Raw genomic sequence first — 21,987 nt, 5'->3', positions numbered from 1 at the left:
TCTGAGGACCCACTCCCAGAAACTAGGGAGGATCACAAATATCCTGAAGTCCATATATTGCTCTCCCAGGGTTCTCAGGTCTCAGGGAAGACCCCTTGCTTTAAAGAGGTGTTTCCAAACCTTCTCAGTAGAGGCCCAAATGAAAACCGGTAATATTTGAATAACATACTGGGGTCACCACAGAAGAAAGCGCTTGAGGTTAGAGATGATGAACTGGAGATCTGGCTATGCCCTTCCACCCAGGTATCCGAAGGCTATAGTGATCTTGTCACACCAGTAACCCATGTGGTGAGCAATGAACTACTCACTTTGGGTTTCCAAGTAGAATAAAATGATCAGTTCTGCATTTAAAAAGATAACGCTAGGGGTGCCTGGGTGGCTTAGTTGGTAGGGCGTCCAACTCTTGATTTGGGCTCAGGTTATGATCACAGGGTCCCGGGATCAGCCCCCTGCTGGGCTCCATACCTCCATGCTCAGCAGGGAGTCTGCTTGAGGATTTCTCTCCCTTTCCTTCTGCCCCTCCCCCCATTTGAGTCCTCATACATGCTCTCTCTCTCTCAAATAAATAAATCTTTAAAAAATAAAAATAAAAAGATAACTCTAGCAGCAAGGTAGAGAGTAGGCAGAAGGCAATTGGGTCAATTAGAAGTTTTCCTAGAAGAGCACAGGGAAATGGCTGCAAAGGCCCATCATGTACCATTGGTAGAGAGGAGTCTAGAGACTAAAAGACAAAAAAACCCAAAGATCTGGTGCCACTGATAGCTTCAGAATTTCCACACAGAAGGAGTGTGGGGTATCCTCTGGGTTAGGAAAAAGGAGCAGGGGATTTGCAGAACCACCAAAGACGCTTAGGTACGTTGCTTACTGCACAAGTCAAGTCTTACTGGTGTGTGTAAAATAATTTACCTGAAGCTCATGTTGTTTTAAAAAAATCAAATGTAAGCATGATAAAAATCACTTAAGTCCTCTCTTAATATAGATGGTTCAGAAGATTTCAGCTTGATGAAAGGCAACTTGGTAAGCAATAACATTGTTTAAAATGTTACAAACTTATTAAGGAGTCTGTTAGATTTCCATTTTAGATATTTTATGTCTTATAAATCCTTCTAAAACACTGGCTGATGAATATAAGGGTTTTTTTTCTCCCTACATCATCATATTTTAGGTTTATCTGATCAAAAGGGTGGGGTTCACGATCCACAATAACCACAAAGCCACCTAAGACACAGCAGCATGGCATGTAAAAATCATTCAGGTGTGCAGTAGTGGGTATAAGTCTAGTAAATTATGTTCCGTGCTCTTGTACTTGATGCTGTAGATTTTAATAATCTAGTTAAAAATGTGGTTCAAAATGTGTCCACCAAGTTCTGCTCTTGCATTCTTATTTTTACTTGTCACCATGAAGGTAGTATAGGTGTGATTTTTTTTTTTTCTAAATAAAACCGTTGAGGGGATTTCCTACTTCTTTTCTCCTTTACTCTTTTTTTTTTTTTTTAAGATTTTATTTGTTTATTTGAGAGAGAGAAAAAGAGCACAAGCAGGGGGAACAGCAGAGGGAGAAGGAGAAGCGGACTCGCTGAACAAGGAGCCTGATGCGGGGCTCCATCCGGAGATCCTGGGATCATGACCCAAGCCGAAGGCAGAGGCTTAACCAACTGAGCTACCCAGGCATCCCTCTGCTTTACTCTTCAACACAAAAGTTTAGAGATTTTTTTTTTTCCACAAATGATTACACGGGTACTGTGAATTTTAAACCGATTTTCTTTTTCTACAGAAATCAAAATATCGTCACGTTTCCTTGAACTCTGGCTGTTGAGAACCCAGGGGACCCTCAGAAGAGCAGAGTACAGCTTGGGACGGGAAGGACTGATCACAGCGCTCCACAAGCCTGCACTGTGCTTACCTCCTATAGGCACCTGCTGGACGTCTTGCGCACAATTCATTTGAAAACTGCAAAACACATGCTGTAGTCAGGTGCGTGGAAGGTATGGCTGACCACGTCAACCGAAAGAATGGATATGAGCTAGTCTATATCTCACTAGGAGTGAAAAAAACAAGGCAGGAAAACAGAGTGGTTTCAGAGAGATTCCCACCCACCTTACTGCCGGAAGGAAACCCAGCCCTCAGAGACCCAGAGAGGAAAGGTGCGTTGGCTGGATTCTCCCGGGCAGAGTGCCCACGGGTACCTGCAGAGAGCGAATTTGCATAGATATACAGTGCAGGGCGTGCCGCACTTCCGCCTCTTATCAAAGCTACGGTGAGGCTGTGCTTCTCTGCCAAACTAATTGTGGCTGCTCTGCAGGTGACTCAAGAATCAGAGGAGAGAGGGGTCCCCACACAGAAGGAAGTATGACGCGGCTTCCCCAGCCAAGGCCAGTGTCAGAACAGTTACCATAATATTGCCCAGAATCGTGTCCTATCAAAAAAAAAAAAAAAAAAAAAAAAAAAGGCCTGAAAAATCTATAGTCTTTAAAATCTAATATTGATCTAATTATCACTTGCACCCCTGGATTTTCCAAATTTGCCAATATAACACCATGGTTGGAAACACATTTTTGTTAAGGGATCTGAGCTCAGTCCTAAAATAATTTCACCTGGGCTTCAGGATAGGATTAACTTCCATCAGAAATTCTTGGTGTTGGTGATACAGTTAATTTTCTTAGAAGCAGTGAGATATTAGATCTATGTTCATAACCAGGTAATATATAACTAGTAATAGTACAAGCTGTCAATGTATCATAACCAAATCATCATTTCACTGCAGTGGAAACTCAAGTTCAGTTTTCCTCCTATTTTCTGGTCCTATTTCAGCATGACCAGAATGAAGGTCAGCCATCATAGCCAGTAATACAAATAAGGATCTGATTTTTGTTTTTAAGGAGAAATAAGAGGGGCACCTGGGTGGCTCAGTCTGTTAAATGTCTGACTCTTGATTTCAGCTCTGGTCATGATCTCAGGGCCATGGGATCAGGCTCTGTGCTCAGCAGAGAGTCTACTTGGGATTCTCTCTCTCCTCCCTCTCCCTCTGCCCCTCCCCCAATCTCTCTCTATCTCACAAATAATAAACAAACAAATCCTTAAAAGGAGAAATAAGATATAATTTCCTTAAGTGGTACATGTCTAAAATCTTCATATTGGAGATTTATGTGCTAAAATATTTAAAGCTATATTATAAGTATAATTTTTTCATTATAAAAAGAGACCTAGAAATATAGTATGTGATATGTACAATTTGAGTTTTCTTCCTGACTAACCAAGAATTATCAATTATACTTTTCACCTAGAAAATCAGGATATTTTACTTTTTTAAAGAGTTTTTTATATTATTCTTAAGCAATCTCTATACCCAACATAGGGCTCGAACTTATGACCCTGAGATCAAGAGTCGCATGCTCTACTGGCTGAGTCAGCCAGGTGCCCCAAGATATTTTAATTTTGTTTTAATATGACAAATATGATTCAGAGTTAACCTTGATTAAAATTATCATGTGTTAAGTAACTCCACAGTATAAAATTGTGGAGAGAGTTAGGGGAAAAATGACCAAGAGGAAGTCTGAAATATTAGTGTAGACTGGATAACTCTGGTATTTAAGCTTTTTTTTTTCCCCCCCCCGAGAGTGAGGGAGAGAGCGCACGTGAGCCAAGTGCGTATAGGGAAGGGAGGAGCAGAAGGAGAGGGAAGACAGGGAATCTCAAGCACGCTCCCCATCCCGCGTGGAGCCCAACGCAGGGCTCGATCTCACAACCCTTAGGTCATGTCCTGAGCTGAAATCAAGAGTCAATGCTTAACCAGCTGAGCCACCCAGACGCACTTGATAGAAACTTTAAAAATTTGAATCACATGTGTTTTTTACCACTACATTTAGGAAATAAATTGTTCGGATTGAATGAATATTCTAGTTTACTGAGAATAAGAAAACTTTTTTGTTTTGACCTACGTTGTGGGAAACTTGATAAAATATATTAGTTTACTATCTTCCCTGAGGAGGAAAAATATGACAACCGTGAGTAAGTGACTCTGGATCTTAGAATGCTGAACCAGGGTTTTACTTTTCCCCTTTATTAATTCATTCATTTGACAAATACTTACCGAACATCCACTATATGCCAGGTACGATGCTGGGCAAAAGCTCTATTTGGTGGTCATTGTACATGCAATGGAAGAGGTATAGACAAAGAGTTCAACGTGTAGAGACTCCAAGTTATACCTTGGAAACTGTTAAAAATTCCTGTCAGCTTGTTTTTGGTAATATCGAGATTTTGCCTGAAAGATTGCAATGTCTTTTCGCTGCATACTCTTAAAATAAAATCTGCTTAAGTGAAATTTCTGGTTAATCACATTTTTACAGTAGTACAAGATAATTCTATAAAGCATTTACTACGATGTTATGGGAACCACTAATTGTTTACTTGTGTATGACTGGCAGGAACGCACTGGGTACCCAGTAGTCTTTTCTCGATGTCCACATGAAGAGGCTGTTTCCTGATAGAAAGGATAGGCCATGGATGTAGAAACAGTACAGCCTCAGAAGTCAGACAGACCTGACCATTCAACTCTGGGGTAAGCTCTTCACGTTAGCCTTAGTCCCCTTACTTGCAAAATGGAATAATACTGTCTAACCTAATGTTATTCTGAACATTTGAGAAGATAATTCATTCAACAGATATTCAGCAAGTGCTTTATCCTGAGCAATGGAGAATCATCACAAGGTCCTAAACAGAAGAAGCAAGATAATTAGATTTAAACTTTGGGAATATCACTCTGGCTGCAGTATGGGGAATGAAGGTGAGGCAAGATGGGAGGGAGGGTAACCAATTAGGAGCCTATTATTAGTCAGAAATGAGTGTAGCCTTCATTGAAGTAGAGGCAGTGAGGATGAAGAGAAGTTAATGGGTTTGAGCATTATTAAGAAATTAAAGGTACAGCATAGGGAATGTAGTCAAAGGTATTATAATAGTGCTGTGTGGTGACAGATGGGAGCTACCCTTGTGGTGAGCACAGCATAACATACAGAGTTGTCCAATCACCATGTTGTCCACTTGAAACTAATGTAACATCATGTGTCAACTATACTCAAATTAAAAAAAATTAAGAAAATAGCATCAAGAAGAGAAGGTGACATGCTGCATGTCATGGTAGGAGTGTAAGTCTAAAGGCACATCTAAGTGGATATCTTGGGTATCTTACTTGGATCTCTGAGTGGACGGAGGTGACATTAACTAGAAGAGAAAACATTAGAAAAGCAGCAGGTTGTGGGAAGAATGACAAATTCTGTCCTGGTTAGGTAAGGTCTTCTGAGGTGCCTTGGGGGGCCCAAGCAGTGACGGACAACATGAGTTTGGAAATACGGGTCTGGACATAATGCAGGGGAACGTGACAGAGAGTAGAAGCTCAGTCATCAGTGACTATTACTGAACAGACCTCCTAGATGGTGGAACATATCTCTGCTTCCCCGAGTGGCCTGGAAACATCCACTTCTCAGGGACTATGAGCTACTCATCCTAGTGCAGCATAAGTAGTTCATCATTTGGAAATTTTCACAACTGCTTGCACTACCTGAATGCCCCATCTAGATTCTGTCTCAGCCTCTCAGTTTTCCAAATGCTGTTCAAAAAGAATGACTCTATTGTTTCATTTTCAGTGGACTATATGTTAGTTTTCCACTGTGATTTCTGAGAACTTCAAGCTTCTGGAACTGTTTTCAAGATGCGTTAGAGTACATACATACTCTCCCTCATTCTGGTTTCCCACACAGCCCTTGTGTGTACCATGTTGGAGCACATAGATAGACGTCATAACTGGGGAACAACATTCACCCCGGAGTGGAGAAAACACAAGGAGCCCTAAGAGAGAAGACCAATGTGCATTCCAGACCAATGTGCGCGATGGGGCAGCGAGGGGACAGTGCTATGATATGACCCTGGGGAGGCAGGCAGGAGTCCGATCACACTTGGAACATGCAAAAGTCCAGAGGTGAGAACGTCACTTGTTCAGGGAACTGAAGTTTCGGTAATTCGGAGAACAAAGAGGTGAAACTGCAGAAGCATTTGTGGGAAGAGGTTCAGATCACGCAGGGCCTTATGAACCACATGAGGAAGTGCGGACTTCATCCTGACAGCAGTGGGAAATTATTGAAGTTTTACAGGAGGGAGATTTGCAGTTTAGAAAGACCACTGGGTTCTCATGAGGAGGATGACTGGATGGGCGGTGGCAGCCCAGAGGCTGTTACAAAATGCCAGGGGGCATAGAAAGGTGGCCGAATACATGCCAGGGAACCAGGGGAAAAATGAAGCACATACATTCAAGAACTACTGGAGAAGAATAATTTGCAGACTGGTGAATATCTGAATGTGGGGAGTCAAGGAAGGCAGAAAGCATAGTGACTGTCACCCAAGTTTCCGGTCTGGGCAACCCATGGCGGCATCATTCTACTCTGTCCCTCTTTCTTCTACAGACAGAGCTGTCTGCGGGCGGAGGCCATTGCTCTCTTTTCCTCCAGGGTGACTGTAAAAATACTTATGTTTCCAGTCAGTGGATATTAAGTTGATACTGAAGAAAATGCCCACCTGCGGCAGCTGCTTCTCATGGAAGAAGATCTGCCCTAAGGAGTCAGTGACAAGCGGAGGTCTAGAAGGAAGGTTAGCAACAACCCGTCCGCTCTGCAGGGACACCATTCAGGACCTCCTCCATACTGATGTTCCCGGGTGGTCTCATTTTGAAGGAAATAGCACCAAGGGGGCCAAACCTGGTTCCTTAAGAATTTAAGTTCCCTACTCCTTCTGCCAAAGTTTAACAGATGGAGTCACAATTTCTTTAAAGTGATCATAAAGCATATTCCTTTTATCATACAACTGTAAAATTCTACAAATCGGGTTACCATGTAGCAATACCTGTACTCACCAATTCTAAGATTTGATTTATTGACACTCTAAGCATTTCTAATTCTTCATACACTGACCACTAGCAGGAACCACAACTTTCTGTTTAACAAGTCTTTTAAAAACTACTGTGGCTTACCACAGCCCCTTGAAGAGGTGCTTTTTTTTTTTCACTCTAATATTATTATACTAAAGCTTATCATCTGATATACTCAGAACATACCAGAACTTTTAGTGTAAAATACTTTTAAATTCAGTTACCCCGAAGCTCTTGCTTTTAGTTTGATAGTAATTCTGCTTCAGACAGGATGTACTTCATTTGGGGAGGGGGGGGGGAAAGATCATAAAGGAACTTCCAAGAGTTTATTTCTCTGAAACCATTTTAAGAAGTAATAAAGATTCACTGCTTTTTTCCTGAGAACTGAGAATAGTTTTTAGTAAATGCCGTAAAGAAAATGTGCATAATTTTATGAAAACACAGTATTTTAGGCTATATTAGTTAATAACTGAAGGTATTTGAACATTTTTAGTGAGGAAGAAAAATACCTAGGGGAATTTTAGGTGAACCAAGAAATCGAAACAAGTTGATTAAATTAGGTTGCAGATTTTCCTTTCTTCCTTTTTAAAAATGTTTATGTACAGTGTTAAGTATCTGATAGATGCCTAACCAATACATTTTTTTGACTAAAGGTCCTGCGTTTTTCAGTCTTAGGAGGTAGCATATTTCTGTTTAATTTTTGCGTTGCAACTGGAATTTACAGGTCTTACATTTGTTTATAAACACAACCAGGGCCCTCCTTTAGTCAATCAACACCATCATCAAGAGTCCTCCTTGCACAAAAGCATTTTAAGGAACACAAAATAAATGCTATTTATTTGTTTATTTATTTATTTATTTTTATTTATTTATTTGAGAGAAAGAGCATGAGTAAGGGGAGGACCAGGGGAGGGACAGAGGGGGAGGGGGAGGGAGAACAAGACTCTGCTGAGCAGGGAGCCTGACAAGGGACTCCATCCCAGGACCCTGGGATCATGACCTGAGCTGAAGGCAGACGCTTAACTGACTGAGCCACCCTGGAGCCTGCCTTTTTTTTTTTTTTCATTCTGGGACTACAAAGCAAAAAAACCTCGAAGCACTTTATTTCCACTGAGAGCAAATACGTCACTTTAGAATCTTTTTACTTTTTTTTTTTTTTTAAAGATTTTATTTATTTATTTAACAGAAACAGCCAGTGAGAGAGGGAACACAAGCAGGGGGAGTGGGAGAGGAAGAAGCAGGCTCCTAGCAGAGGAGCCTGATGTGGGGCTCGATCCCATAACGCCGGGATCAGACGCTTAACCGCTGTGCCACCCAGGTGCCCCAGAATCTTTTTACTTTTTAATCACTGCTGAGTTACACTGGAATAGAAAATTTGACTTTGCTGAATGTAATACGTAGTTATCCCAAATTTTAAATATCAAAAATTAAAGGTCTTTTCTTATTTGGAAAGGAAACCCTTCTAAGTGTTCTAACTAGGAGTAGATTTAAATATATTACATAATTTATATTTCCCATATCACTTGGCATTGCTTCCAAAGGATCTGACATCAGAAAATAAGTATTTTATCACAAAGAAATAACTGATAGGGGGCGCCTTGGTGGCTCAGTTGGTTAAGCGTCTGCCTTTGATCAGGTCATCATGAGCAGGGTGCCTGCTTCTCTCTCTCCCTCTGCCACTCCCCCAGCTTGTGTTTTCTGCCTCTCTCTCAAATAAATAAATAAAAACTTTTAAAAAAAGAAATAGCTGATAGTTGAGATGATTTCCCCTAGTTTGGTCTTCATCATGAGAGTATATGTTAAAGTGCCTTACATTAATTTTCACCCTTTTTAATAGAGTGTTTTCTCTATAACCTTTGATTTCTCTAATACATAGCAGAGCCTAAATACCTATCCACCAGTTAGGAGCTCTGTATATGGGATTCCGAGCACTGAAAAGGAGGTTTAACTAGGTGATCTTCCCTAACATTCCACAATAACAAGGAGAATGATGATAAAGTTGTCACGTTACCTGATGTACTCTCCTGACATTGCTCCGAAGTTGAGGAGTAAGTACACTTATTCTCATCTTACAGCTGGAGAAAAGAGCTGTAACTTTCTGTAAATCATACTATTCTCTGTAGATCTGGAATCGAAACCTCAGTCTTCTGACTGTCTTTCCTTACAGAATAACCAAAGTTGTTTATAAACAACTTGTCTTTCTGTTTTTCTGAACCTTTTTAGATGACCTCTCGCTTTCTAAACTCTGCAAATTCTTTTTCTCAGGAGCGGTGCCAGTTCTCTCATATGCTGACAGAGGTACGAAGTTGAGCTAATCGCGGGGCTTTAGGTGAATCGTCAAAGCAAGCCAGTGGGAACATGTAAAAAATAAATTTTAAACTTCAACTTAAAATCTGCATGGATAACCATTCAAGTAAATGATTGGCCACATTTATTAGCGATCACTGGCTTAAATCCTCATGACAGTTAACACCGTATATTCTTTTGATAAAACAACATTACATTTTGGAGTTCTTTACCACAAATTTGAAATTGAAACATGTGGGGCTCCAAGGTGGCTCAGTCAGTTAAGAGTCTGCCTTTGGCTCAGGTCATGATCTCATTCCTGGGATTGAGCCCTGTGTCGGGCTCCCTGCTCAGTGGGGAGTCTGCTTCTCCCTCTGCCTCTCCCCCTGCTCATGCTCTCTCTCTCTTCCGCAAATAAATAAAATCTTAAAAAAAAAAAAAGGAATAGAAACATGTAAAAATGGGATTTCCAGGATCAAATGAGCTATAGGGGCACCAAAACACATTGCGGGATGCTGGTTAAATGTAGTTTTGGCATAATTTTACAAATATAAACTATTTGAGAAACTGGAAGTTCTTTATGCATTATCTTCCAAAACTTAAACATTATAATAACAGAATAGCAGTGTTATTCTCTTACAGAGAGAATTTTGTTTGTTAGGAGTTAGTTGTTTTACTATCCCTGGAGATATATCTGGAAAGAGTCAAGTTCACAGTAAGAGCTCAATAAGTATAAGTTGAATGAATAAATACACGAGTCTCAAGTTCTAGAGAGAAGTCTGAAATTCAGAAATAGATTGAGGGCCACAGCTGACAATGAGGGAGCTGCATTTATGTCAGATGGAAGAAAGACGAGTGTGTAGAAGAGAAGTTCTCATGAATGCACACAGATAAGAAATATGAAGTTGGATAAGAGATAAAATTATTTTGATGATATCATGTCATCTATAATTGGAGTTCAATAAGGTAAGCAGTACCAAAGAAATATATAAAAGTCAATAACTGTTAGACACAGAAAATAATCTGGAAAATGTAAAGGAAATTGTGTCATAGATAATACATAATATAATGAATGGGAATAAATTTCACAAAAATATATAGAACTTACATGAAAAAATTATAAATATCCACTCTGAGACATAAAAAAAAGATTTGAATAATGGAGAGCTAATCCCAAATTAGATGATAAACTTGACAGTCAAGATTCCAACAGCCCACTACGTACCTATTAGAATGGCCCAAATCCAAAATACTGACAACACCAGATGCTGACAAAGATGTGGCACAACAAAAGTTCTCAGTCACTGCTGGTGTGAATAGGAAAAGGTACGATGATTTTGGAAAAGAGTGTTTTGTAGTTTCTCACAAAATGAAACATATTCTTATCATACGATCCAGCAACTGTACTCCTTGGTATTTATCCAAAGGAACTGAAAACTTATGTCCACACAGGGGTACCAGGCTGGCTTAGTTGGTAGAACATGTGACTCTTGATCTCAGGGTCATGAGTTTGAGACCCACATCGAGAATGGAGATTACTTAAAAATAAAAACATGTCCACACAAAAGCCTAGACATAGGTATTTATGGTAGCCTTATTCATAATTGTTAAAACTTAGAAAAACCAAGATATCTTTTAGTAGGTGAATGGATAAATAAACTGGTATATCTTAGATAATGGAATATTATTCAGTGCCAAAAGGAAATGATCTATCAAGCCATAAAAAGACATGGAAGAACCTTAAATGCATATTACTCAGTCAAAGAAGCCAATCTGAAAAGGCTACATACTGTGTGATTCCAACTATATGACATTCTGGAAAAGGCAAAACTATACAGACAGTAAAAAGTTCAGTGGTCATCAGGGGTTGGGGGACAAGGAAGGATGACTAGGCAGAGCACAGAGGATTTTTTGGGCAGTGAAAGTATTCTGCATGATACTGCAATGATAGATACATGCTATTACACATTTATCAAAAGGCAAATGTATAATACCAAGAGTGGACAACATACATTCCAATGTACGATACTAAGAGCAAACCCTAATGTGAACTATGCACTTAGGTGATCATGATGCCTCAGTGATGGTTCATTCATCATAACAAATGCACCACTCTGGTACTAGATGATGGGAAGGTTGTGAGTGTGTGTGTGTGTGTGTGTGTGTGTGTGTGTGTGTGAGGGAGGTCATGAGTACATGGAACTCTGTACTTTCCACTCATTTTCGCTGTGAGCCTAAAGGTGCTCTAAAAAAAAAATAAGTCTATTAAAAGAATTGTAACAGCTTTAACAAAAAACTTGAGTGAAGATTATAACATTTATATTGTATAATAAAAGTACAAAAATTTCCAGGAAAATTCTGCAACGGAAGAATTTTGGGGAGTGAAGAATTGAGCAGAGAACTGGTCCCGCAAAAAATCAAAGCATAATGTAAAGCTATGTTACATACAGCAGTATGGTGCTGGTATAGGAAGAGGAAGCTGGAACTCTGGGTCAGAACAGAAAGTCCAGAAAAGGACTCAAATTAATATAAGAATACCAAACATGATGAAAAAGGCATTTGAAATCAGTGACTCAAAACCAATTTATCATTTAGATACTGTGGTGACTGATGGCCAGTTGGAAAAAAAAACTGAAGCTGATGCCTACCTAATTTTTTAAACCAACTATAAATGGATCAAAAAAAAATTATACATTATTGTAAAAAACATGTAACATAAAATTTACCATTTTAAAGTATATAATTCATAATGTATAACCATCTAGTTCCAGAACATTTTTATCACCCAAAAAGGAAACTCTGTACCCATTAAGCAGTCATTCCCCTCCCTCCAGCCCCTGACAATCACTAATCTGCTTTCTGAGCCTATGGATTTGCCTGTTCTGTACATTTCTTTGGGGGTGTGTGTGTTATCTTTTCATCTTTTTAAAAATTTAAAATCAATTACTTAACATATAATGTATTATTAGTTTCAAAGGTAGAGTTCAGTGATACATCAGACTTATATAATACCCAGTACTCATTGCATCATGTGTCCTCCTTAATGTCCATCATCCAGTTACCCCATCCCCCCACCTCCCTCGCCTCCAGCAACCCTTGGTTTGTTTCCTATAGTTACGAGCCTCTTATGGTTTGTCTCCATCTCTGATTTCATCTTGTTTTATTTTTTCCTCTCTTCCCCTATGATCCTCTGTTTCATTTCTTAAATTCCACATGAGTAAGATCATATGACAACTGTCTTTCTATGATTGACTTACTTCACTCAGCATAATACCCTCCAGTTCCATCAACATAGATATACATGGTAAGATTCCATCCTTTTGATGGCTGAGTAATATTCCATTGAATATATATATATATATATATATATATATATATATATATATATAATATATATATATATATATATGTATACCACATCTTCTTTACCCATTCATCTGTCAATAGACGTCTTGGCTCTTTCCATAGTTTGGCTATTGTGGACATTGCTGCTATAAACATTGGGGTGCAGATGTCCCTTTGGATCACTATATTTGTGTCTTTGGGGTAAATACCCAGTAGTGCAATTGCTGGGTCATAGGGTAGTTCTATTTTCAACTTTTTGAGGAACCTCCATACTGGTTTCCAGAGTGGCTGCACCAGCTTGTATTCCCACCAACAGTGTAGGAGGGTTCCCCTTTCTCTGCATCCCTGCCAACATCTGTGTTCTTGCCTTGCTAATTTTAGCCATTCTGACAGGTGTGAGGTGGTATCTCATTGTGGTTTTGATTTATATTTCCTTGATGCTGAGTGATGTTGAGCACTTCTTCGGGTGTCTGTTGGCCATCTGGATGTCTTCTTTGCAGAAATGTCTGTTCATGTCTTCTCCCCATGTCTTGATCGGATTATTTGTTCTTTGGGTATTGAGTTTGATAAGTTCTTTATAGATTTGGATACTAGCCCTTTATCTGATATGTCATTTGCAAATATCTTCTCCCATTCTGTCAGTTGTCTTTTGGTTTTGCTGACTGTTTCCTTTTGCTGTGCAAAAGCTTTATATCTTGATAAAGTCCCAATAGTTCATTTTTGCCTTTCTTTCCCTTGCCTTTGGAGACATGTCTCCAAGAAGTTGCTGTGGGCAAGGTCGAAGAGGTTGCTGCCTGTGTTCTCCTCTTGGGTTTTGATGGATTCGTGTCTCACATTTAGGTCTTTCATTCATTTTGACTCTATTTTTGTGTATGGTGTGAGGAAATGGTCGTTTCATTCCCCTGCATGTGGCTGTCCAATTTTCCCAAAACCATTTTTTGAAGAGTCTGTCTTTTTTCCATTGGATGTCCTTTCCTGCTTTGTTGAAGATTAGTTACCATAGAGTTGAGAGTCCATTTCTGGGTTCTCTGTTCTGTTCCATTGATCTACATGTCTGTTTTTGTGCCAGTACCATACTATCGTGATAATTACAGCTTTATAATAGAGCTTGAAGTCTGGGATTGTGATGCCACCAGCTTTGGTTTTCTTTTTCAACGTCCTTTTGGCTATTCAGGGTCTTTCCTGGTTTTATACAAATTTTAGGATTATTTGTTCCAGCTCTGTGAAAAAAGTTGATGGTATTTTGATAAGGGTTGCATTGAATGTATACATTGTTCTAGATAGCATAGACATTTTAACAATATTTGTTTTTCCCATCCATGAGCATGGAACATTTTTCCATTACTGTGTCTTCCTCAATTTCTTTCATGAGTGTTCTATAGTTTTCTGAGTACAGCTCGTTTGCCTCTTTAGTTAGGTTTATTCCTAGGTATCTTATGGTTTGGGTGTAATTGTAAATGGGATCAACTCTTTAATTTGTCTTTCTTCTGTCTCATTGTTAGTGTATAGAAATGCAACTGATTTCTGTGTATTGATTTTACATCCTGCCATTTTGCTAAATTCCTGTATGAGTTCTAGAGATTTTGGGGGGGGGGGTCTTTTAGGTTTTCCACATAGAGTATCATGTCATCTGAGAAGAGTGAGAGTTTGACTTCTTTGCTGATTCAAATGCCTTTTATTTCTTTTCATTGTCTGATTGCTAAGGCTAGGACTTCTAGTACTATATTGAACAGTAGTGGTAAGAGTGGACATCCCTGCCATGTTTCTGACCTTAGGGAAAAAGCTCTCAGTTTTTCCCCATTGAGAATTACACTTGCAGTGGGCTTTTCTATATGGCTTTTATGATATTGAGGTATGTTCCCTCTCTCCCTACACTATGAAGAGTTGTAATCAAGAAAGGATGTTGTACTTTGTGAAATGCTTTTTCTGCATCAGTTGAGAGGATCATATTGTTCTTGTCCTTTCTTTTATTAATGAATTGATAAAAGATAATTTTAAAAAGATAGTAAAACTTAATGTATCAGTGTATCACATTGATTGATTTGCAGATGTTGAACCACGCTTGCAGCTCAGGAATAAATCCCACTTGGTCGTGGTGAATAATCTTTTCAATGTACTTTTGGATCTTATTGGCTAGGATCTTGTGAGAATTTTTGCAACCATGTTCATCAGGGATATTAGTCTGTAATTCTCCTTTTTGGTGGGGTCTTTGTCTGGTTTTGGGATCAAGGTAATGCTGGTCTCATAGAAAGAATTTGGAAGTTTTCCTTCCATTACTATTTTTTGAAACAGCTTCAGAAGAATAGGTATTAATTCTTCTTTAAATGTTTGGTAGAATTCCCCTGGGAAGCCATCCAGCCCTGGACTCTTGTTTTTTGGGAGATTTTTTTATTACTGCTTCAATTTCCTTACTGGTTATGGGTCTGTTCAGGTTTTCTGCTTCTTCCTGTTTCAGTTTTGGTAGTTTATACCTCTCTAGGAATGCATTCATTTCTTCCAGATTGCCTAATTTTTGGCATATAGTTCCTCGCAATACGTTCTTAAAATTGTTTGTATTTCTTCAGTATTAGTTATGATCTCTCCTCTTTCATTTATTATTTTATTTATTTGGGTCCTCTTTTTTTTTTATAAGTCTGGCCAGGGGTTTATCAATCTTATTAATTCTTTCAAAGAACAAGCTCCTAGTTTCATTGATCTGTTCGACTGTTCTTTTGGTTTCTATTTCATTGATTTCTGCTCTAATCTTTATTAACGCTCTTCTTCTTCTGGGTTTAGGCTTTATTTGCTGTTATTTCTCCAGCTCCTTTATTATTTTTTTTAAAGATTTTTTTTTTTTAATTTATTTATTTGACAGAGATAGACAGCCAGCGAGAGAGGGAACACAAGCAGGGGGAGTGGGAGAGGAAGAAGCAGGCTCCCAGCGGAGGAGCCCAATGTGGGACTCGATCCCAGAATGCCGGGATCACACCCTGAGCCGAAGGCAGACACCTAATGACTGCACTACCCAGGCACCCCACTTCAGCTCCTTTAGGTGTAAAGTTAGGTTGTCAATTTGAGATCTTTCTTATTTCTTGAGAAAGTCTTGTACTGCTATATACTTTTCTCTTAGGACTGTTTCAGCTGCATCCTAAAGATTTTGAACAGTTGTGTTTTCATTTTCATTTGTTTCCATGATTTTTAAAAATTCTTCTTTAATTTCTTTAATTTCCTGGTCAACCCATTCATTCTTTAGTAGGATGCTCTTCAGCCTCCATGTATTTGAGTTCTTTCCAAATTTCCTCTTGTGATTGAGTTCAACTTCCAAAGCATTGTGGTCTGAATATATTCAGGGAATGATCCTATTCTTTTGATATCAGTTGAGACCTGATTTGTGACCCAGTATGTGATTTATTCTGGAGAATGTTCCATGTGGACTAGAGAAGAATGTATATTCTGTTGCTGTAGGATGGAATGTTCTGAATATATCTGTGAAGTCCATCTGGTCCAGTGTGTCATTCAAAGCCCTTATTTCCTTGTTGATCTTCTGCTTAGATGATCTGTCCATTGCAGCGAGGGGGTGTTAAAGTCCCTTACTATTATTGCATATTATTAATGTGTTTCTTTAATTTTGTTATTAATTAGCTTATAAAATTGGTTGCTCCCATGTGAGGGGCAGAAATATTTACAATTGTCAGATCTTCTTGTTGGATAGACCATTTAGTTATGATACAGAGACCTTCCTCTTCTTTTACTACAGTCTTTGGTTTAAAATCTCTCTGAGGATTGCTACCCCAGCTTTCTTTTGATGTCCATTAGCATGATAAATTATTTTCCACCCCCTCACTTTAAATCTGGATGTGTCTTTGGGTCTAAAATGAGTCTCTTTTAGGGGTGCCTGGGTGGCACAGCGGGTAAGCGTCTGCCTTTGGCTCAGGGCGTGATCCCGATGTTATGGGATCGAGCCCCACATCAGGCTCCTCTGCTAGGAGCCTGCTTCTTCCTCTCCCACTCCCCCTGCTTGTGTTCCCTCTCTCGCTGGCTGTCTCTATCTCTATCAAATAAATAAATAAAATCTTTAAAAAATAAAAAATAAATAAAATGAGTCTCTTTTAGACAGCATATTGATGGGTCTTGCTTTTTTATTCAATATGATACCCTGTGTCTTTTGATTGGGGCATTTAGTCCATTTACATTCAGAGTAACTATTGAAAGATATGAATTTAATGCCATTGTATTACCTGTAAAGTCACTGTTTCTGTATATTGTCTCTGTTCCTTTCTGGTCTATGTTACTTTTGGGCTCTCTTCACTTAAAGGATCCCCTTTAATATTTCTTGTAGGGCTGGTTTGGTGATCACAAATTCTTTTAGTTTCTGTTTGTCCTGGAAGTTTTTATCTCTCCTGTTATTGTGAATGGCATCCTTGCTGGATAAAGTATTCTTGGCTGCATATTTTCCTCATTTAACACCCTGATTATATCACATCAGTCCTTACTGGCCTGCCAGGTCTCTGAGGATAGGTCTTCTGCCAGTCTAATGTTTCTACTCTTGTAGGTTACAGATGTCTTGTCCCAAGCTGCTTTCAGGATTTTCTCTTTGTCTCTGAGATTTTCAAGTGTCACTATTATATGTCTAGGTGTTGACCTATTTTTATTGATTTTGAGGGGGGTTCTCTGTGCCTCCTGGACTTGAATGCCTATTTCCTTCTCTAGATTAGGGAAGTTCTCTGCTATAATTTGCTCCAATATACCTTCTGCCTCTCCATCTCTCTCTCTCTCTTCCTCCTCTTCTTCTGGGATCCCAATTATTCTAATATTGTTTTGCTTTATGGTATCACTTATCTCTCAAATTCTCCCCTCATGATCCAGTAGTTGTTTATCTCTCTTTTTCTCAGCTTCCTTATTCTCCATCATTTTGTCTTCTATATCACCAATTCTCTCTTCTGCCTCATTTATTAAAAAGTTGTGAGAATAAAAATAATTCAAAGAATATTCATACACTATTCATCCAGATTCACTTATTGTTAACATTTTACCCCATTTGTTATGAAACCAGATTATGAACCTAGGTTTTTCCATTCCTCAGTTCACTATAACAACAAAAAAAAAATAGTCTAAGGAACACAGTCCATGATGATGATGATGATGATGATGATGATGATATTGATGACACCAGTGATTGCCACTGGGCAGTCAATATCATGTGTCAAGTGTTGTGCTAGATGCTTTACATAGTTTTATGTAATTTGATCCTCACAGCAATCCTTTAAGGGTTTCTAAATGAGTAAGATGAGGTTAAGAGAATGTAAGTACCTTGCCCAAAGTCACAATGGTAATAAGTGGCAGAGCCAGAATTAAAGGGGAGGATACTCAGACTCTAAAGCCATGTTCTTTTCCCTATAACAGCTGAATTACCTCTCAATAAAATAGAAATAGAAGGAAATGTCAATAAAATACATACCTTGAAAGAAAAGTTGATTTCTAATGGTAAGAAGTTTAGTGTATCCAGATGAATAACGTATAATTCAAATGTAAGAAGCACGACTCGTCTTGTTCATATAATTGTGCCAAAAATCTCCATGTTTGTACTTGAGCTTCACAGCAACGCTGTCCAGTAGTTTGTCTTCCAGGCCAATGTATCAAATAAAGATCTAAAAGCAATATAAAATCACTTTTGCATCATTAAAGGGCTCTCAACTGGCAAAAAAAAAAAAAAAAAATTATCCTACCCTGCATGCATATGAGAAGATTACATATTTGCACTCCACATTCCTCTGTAAAAGCTAATCTAAGCTTCATTACTGTCAAGCTTGTGAACATTTACATAAATGATAGGTTTGTTATCACTTATTACTGGATTCAGCAGATTACTTGCAAAATGTGCAAAGACACGATTAAAAAATCTTTGATCTTTTAATCAAAAGAGTAAGATTTAATTCATTTTGGCAAGTGTGATACATATACTTTATTATAATACTATTTTGCATTTGAGATTACCACACTACAATAATTACTCTTCATTAACGAAGGTCTGTTGCTATGTAATTTCACTGTGGCTCTAGGCAATAAGATCCTTTCTAGAGAATTAGTTAAATTTGCTGTGAAGTTATTTTATAAAACAATCATATTCCTTATAAAATATAAATTTTACCATCATGGTATTTGATTCTGTAAAGCTCAAAGACAGAAATATCACTGAGAACTATGTAGATGGGAAGAGTGAACAATCCTCAAACGGAATAAGAAGTAAGATTCAAATTCAAAAGCCTAGTATATTTCTGTCAGTATTGATTTTGTGAAGCCAAAAAAGAAAAAAAATGCGCACATCTAATTGCTGCCCTCCACTAACAATGGAGATAGATGTAGACATAAGTAATTATAACACAAGAAGGATGCACATTAATGTAAGGAAAAAAGAAGTGGCATGCTAATTATTCCTAGAAGGATCCTGGAAGACTTCATGGAAATGGTATAGGAATTCATCTTTGAAGAATGGGTAGGATTAGGAAATAGTGGAGGAAAGGAGAGAGGTAAGTAAGATGTAAAAGGCAGAGTCTGAATGCCAGTCTAAATGTGAATCTATATTCTCAATAAATAGAAAGTACAGGGATTTGAGCTCAAAAGTAATATGATCAGAGCTAAGAGGAATACTCTGAGGGTACCGTGAAAGGGACGGAAGATTAGGAGAAAATTATGGGCCACACAAAGTTATTTCAGTGATTGACCAATTGCCCAGAGAGTTGTCACAGGCTTCTCCGGGCAGCTACCATGTTTTTCATAACTATGTTCTCCAAACTACACGTATTTAGCAAGTATGCTGCTGAGTGCATAGATGCAAGGGAATGAGTTCTTGTCTATGGCTATGGTGGTGGGAATGAAGTGAAAGAGACACTAAAATTGAGGAGGTGGCATTGCAAAGAGATGTCAGCTGGTTAGACGTAGATGCTCAGGGAGACAGAGGAATAAAGTCATCACTCAGCTTCCCCCAGTAAAACTTTACTGAGCACTTATCATGTGCCAGAAGTGTGGGAGATGTTAACTATACAAATATGAATTAATGTCTGGTCTTTACTATCAAAGAAATAGGGATAAAAGTTAAGGAAATAGATAATAATATAGATAAATAATATAATATGCAATAATACATGTGTATATACATATACATGCAATAATGCGTGTGGAAAGTTCACAAATAATAAAGAAAGAAGGAATCTATTTTGTCTAGGGAAAGTGAGGGAAGACTCCATTGAGCAAAAGATGGTACAGTAGGACTTTGAAGAATAAATAGGAGTTTTCAAGGAAAGCAGGTGCAGCGGGCCATCTTACAGGGAGGAATTAACATTTGAAAGTATGTGGAGCTCTTAGAAACCTTCGTGTGTGTGTGTGTGTGTGTGTGTGTGTGTGTGTGTGTGTGTATGTGTGAGTCTTTTGGGACTACAAAAGCATAAATTGCAAGAGAGAAGAACTGGGAGTTAAAAGGAAATGAGAATGAGGACAGAGAGATAAGTAGGTGATAAAAAGGCTCTGCATTGCAAGCTAAAGAGTATGAACTTTATTCTGTGTGTGGATGGGAGTCAGTGATGGTCTTTAAGCTGCATAGTAACTGGTAGATCTATCTACCCTTTAGGAGAAGCAGGTTCATGAAAGCCTGGCGAATACATGGGTCACACGGGAGGTGAGAGCGGGTGAGGAGAGAATGGTAATAGTAAAAAGACTGTTGCAACAGGTCAGACAAAAGAGAACAAAATCCTACTAAGACAACAATAAAAGAGAAAAACTAGATAGAGTAAACTCAATATATATTCGTTGATAAAATTGCACAAGCTCAGTGACATGGGAGGTGAAACAGCCAAGTCCCAGGTGTTTTGATTGAACTATTCAAGTTGAGAGCTGGGCCACCCAATGAAGATTCCGTCTAGGATAGGCAGATTCTGAAGCATCGTGGCATACCCAGAGGTAAGGTTTCTAATGGACAGTAAAATTTACGTCCACAACTTGGGAGAAATGTTAGCACCAGCATTCCCATTTCACACGTGAATGAATGGTGACATTATTAATCAAGATATGGAAACAGGCAGGGATACACAACATCCTATAATCTAGAGTACAAATTATAATTTTGGGCTTTTGATGGTTGATTTTGACTAGCTGGTGGGATAACCATGTGAATATGTCCATAAGGAGTATAGAAGTCTGGTACTTCCATGCAATGGAATACTATGCAGCCATTTAAAAGATTAGCTAGTTCCATAAACATCAATGAGGAAAGATATTCATGATTTGTTATTAAGAAAAAATACCAGTTGTAGAACCATATGTAACATGATCCAACTTTTATAACAAAAAATATATATGTAAATACATATATGTGTAAATATATTACTATATTAATATATATGTAAATATAAACACACACACATATATATACAGAATAAATGTATGGGAGAAGGGAAAGACAGCTAATCTTTTACTGGATAGTCTACTGTATTCTTTATACTGTTACATTGGACATTCATTATATTTTTTTAAAGTTCTTTTTAGGGTTAAAAAAACTGTAGGAAAGGGGCGCCTGGGTGGCGCAGTCATTAAGCGTCTGCCTTCGGCTCAGGGCATAATCCCAGAGTCCTGGGACTGAGCCTGGCATCGGGCTTCTGCGCTGGGAGCCTGCTTCTTCCTCTCCCACTCCCCCTGCTTGTGTTCCCTCTCTCGCTGGCTGTCTCTCTCTCTCTCTGTCAAATAAATAAATAAAATCTTTAAAAAAAAAACTGTAGGGGAAAAAACTGTAGAATAAAATAAGTTTTCAAGTTAGAGTATAGAGGGAGGAAAGAAAAGGGCCAAAAGACAGGAACCTGAGAAACGCACAAAGCACAAATACAATTTTAGAGTCAGGGAGGAAGAGGATGGAAAGATAATCTGAGAGTTAAAGTTAGAAGAGGTTGTTGGTGTTAAAGACTTCGAAAAAAGTGGATCGAAAGATGACCTGAGAGCGGCAGATGGGGCTGGGGGATTGGCCAGTTCTGATGAAGCAGTTTTTTGACGTAAGGGTCGGATTGCATTTGGTAAAGCATGAGATTAAACAGGGGATGTGAAGAAGCAGCACGGTTAGTTACCAGAGAAAGCGTGTCAGGCAAAGGAAAACTGGAGCATGTTTGAATTCAAAGACTGGGGAACCAGTGTTCTGATAAAGGCTGGAAACACAAAAGGAAGAGGGAGTAACTGAGCTATTTCATCAGATATATTTACATTTCTTTTAAAAAGGAATGAATACTGGGGCTCTTGGATGGCTCATTTGGTTAAGCATCTGCCTTCGGCTCAGGTCATGATCCCAGGATCCTGGGATGAAGCCCTGCGTCTGGCTCCCTCCTCAGCAGGAAGTCTGCTTCTCCCTCTGCTCTCCACCGCCACCCCCCCCCCCCCCCCCGCCGGCTCATGCGTGCGCACTCTCTCTCTCACTTTCTCTCTTT

At 38.8% G+C, this 21,987-nt stretch overlaps 1 long non-coding RNA gene across 6 annotated transcripts in view; it reads right to left on the bottom strand.

Moving 5' to 3' along the window:
* The window catches only part of LOC148109191 (uncharacterized), a 172,950-nt gene that overhangs the window by 69,125 nt on the left and 81,838 nt on the right, over nucleotides 1-21,987 (bottom strand). For all 6 annotated transcript variants that reach the window (XR_015726372.1, XR_015726371.1, XR_015726367.1 and 3 more), the window contains one exon: nucleotides 17,985-18,174. This is a non-coding gene — a long non-coding RNA (uncharacterized LOC148109191). The remainder of the gene's footprint in view (nucleotides 1-17,984; nucleotides 18,175-21,987) is intronic.

Source organism: Ursus americanus, chromosome 12 (genome assembly GCF_024610735.1).
Source record: "Ursus americanus isolate L20-20 chromosome 12, mUrsAme1.1.p, whole genome shotgun sequence".
In the NCBI taxonomy this organism is placed as follows: domain Eukaryota; kingdom Metazoa; phylum Chordata; class Mammalia; order Carnivora; family Ursidae; genus Ursus; species Ursus americanus.
Note: the sequence above shows the minus strand (reverse complement) of the source record. Positions and strands in the feature narration are given on the sequence as shown.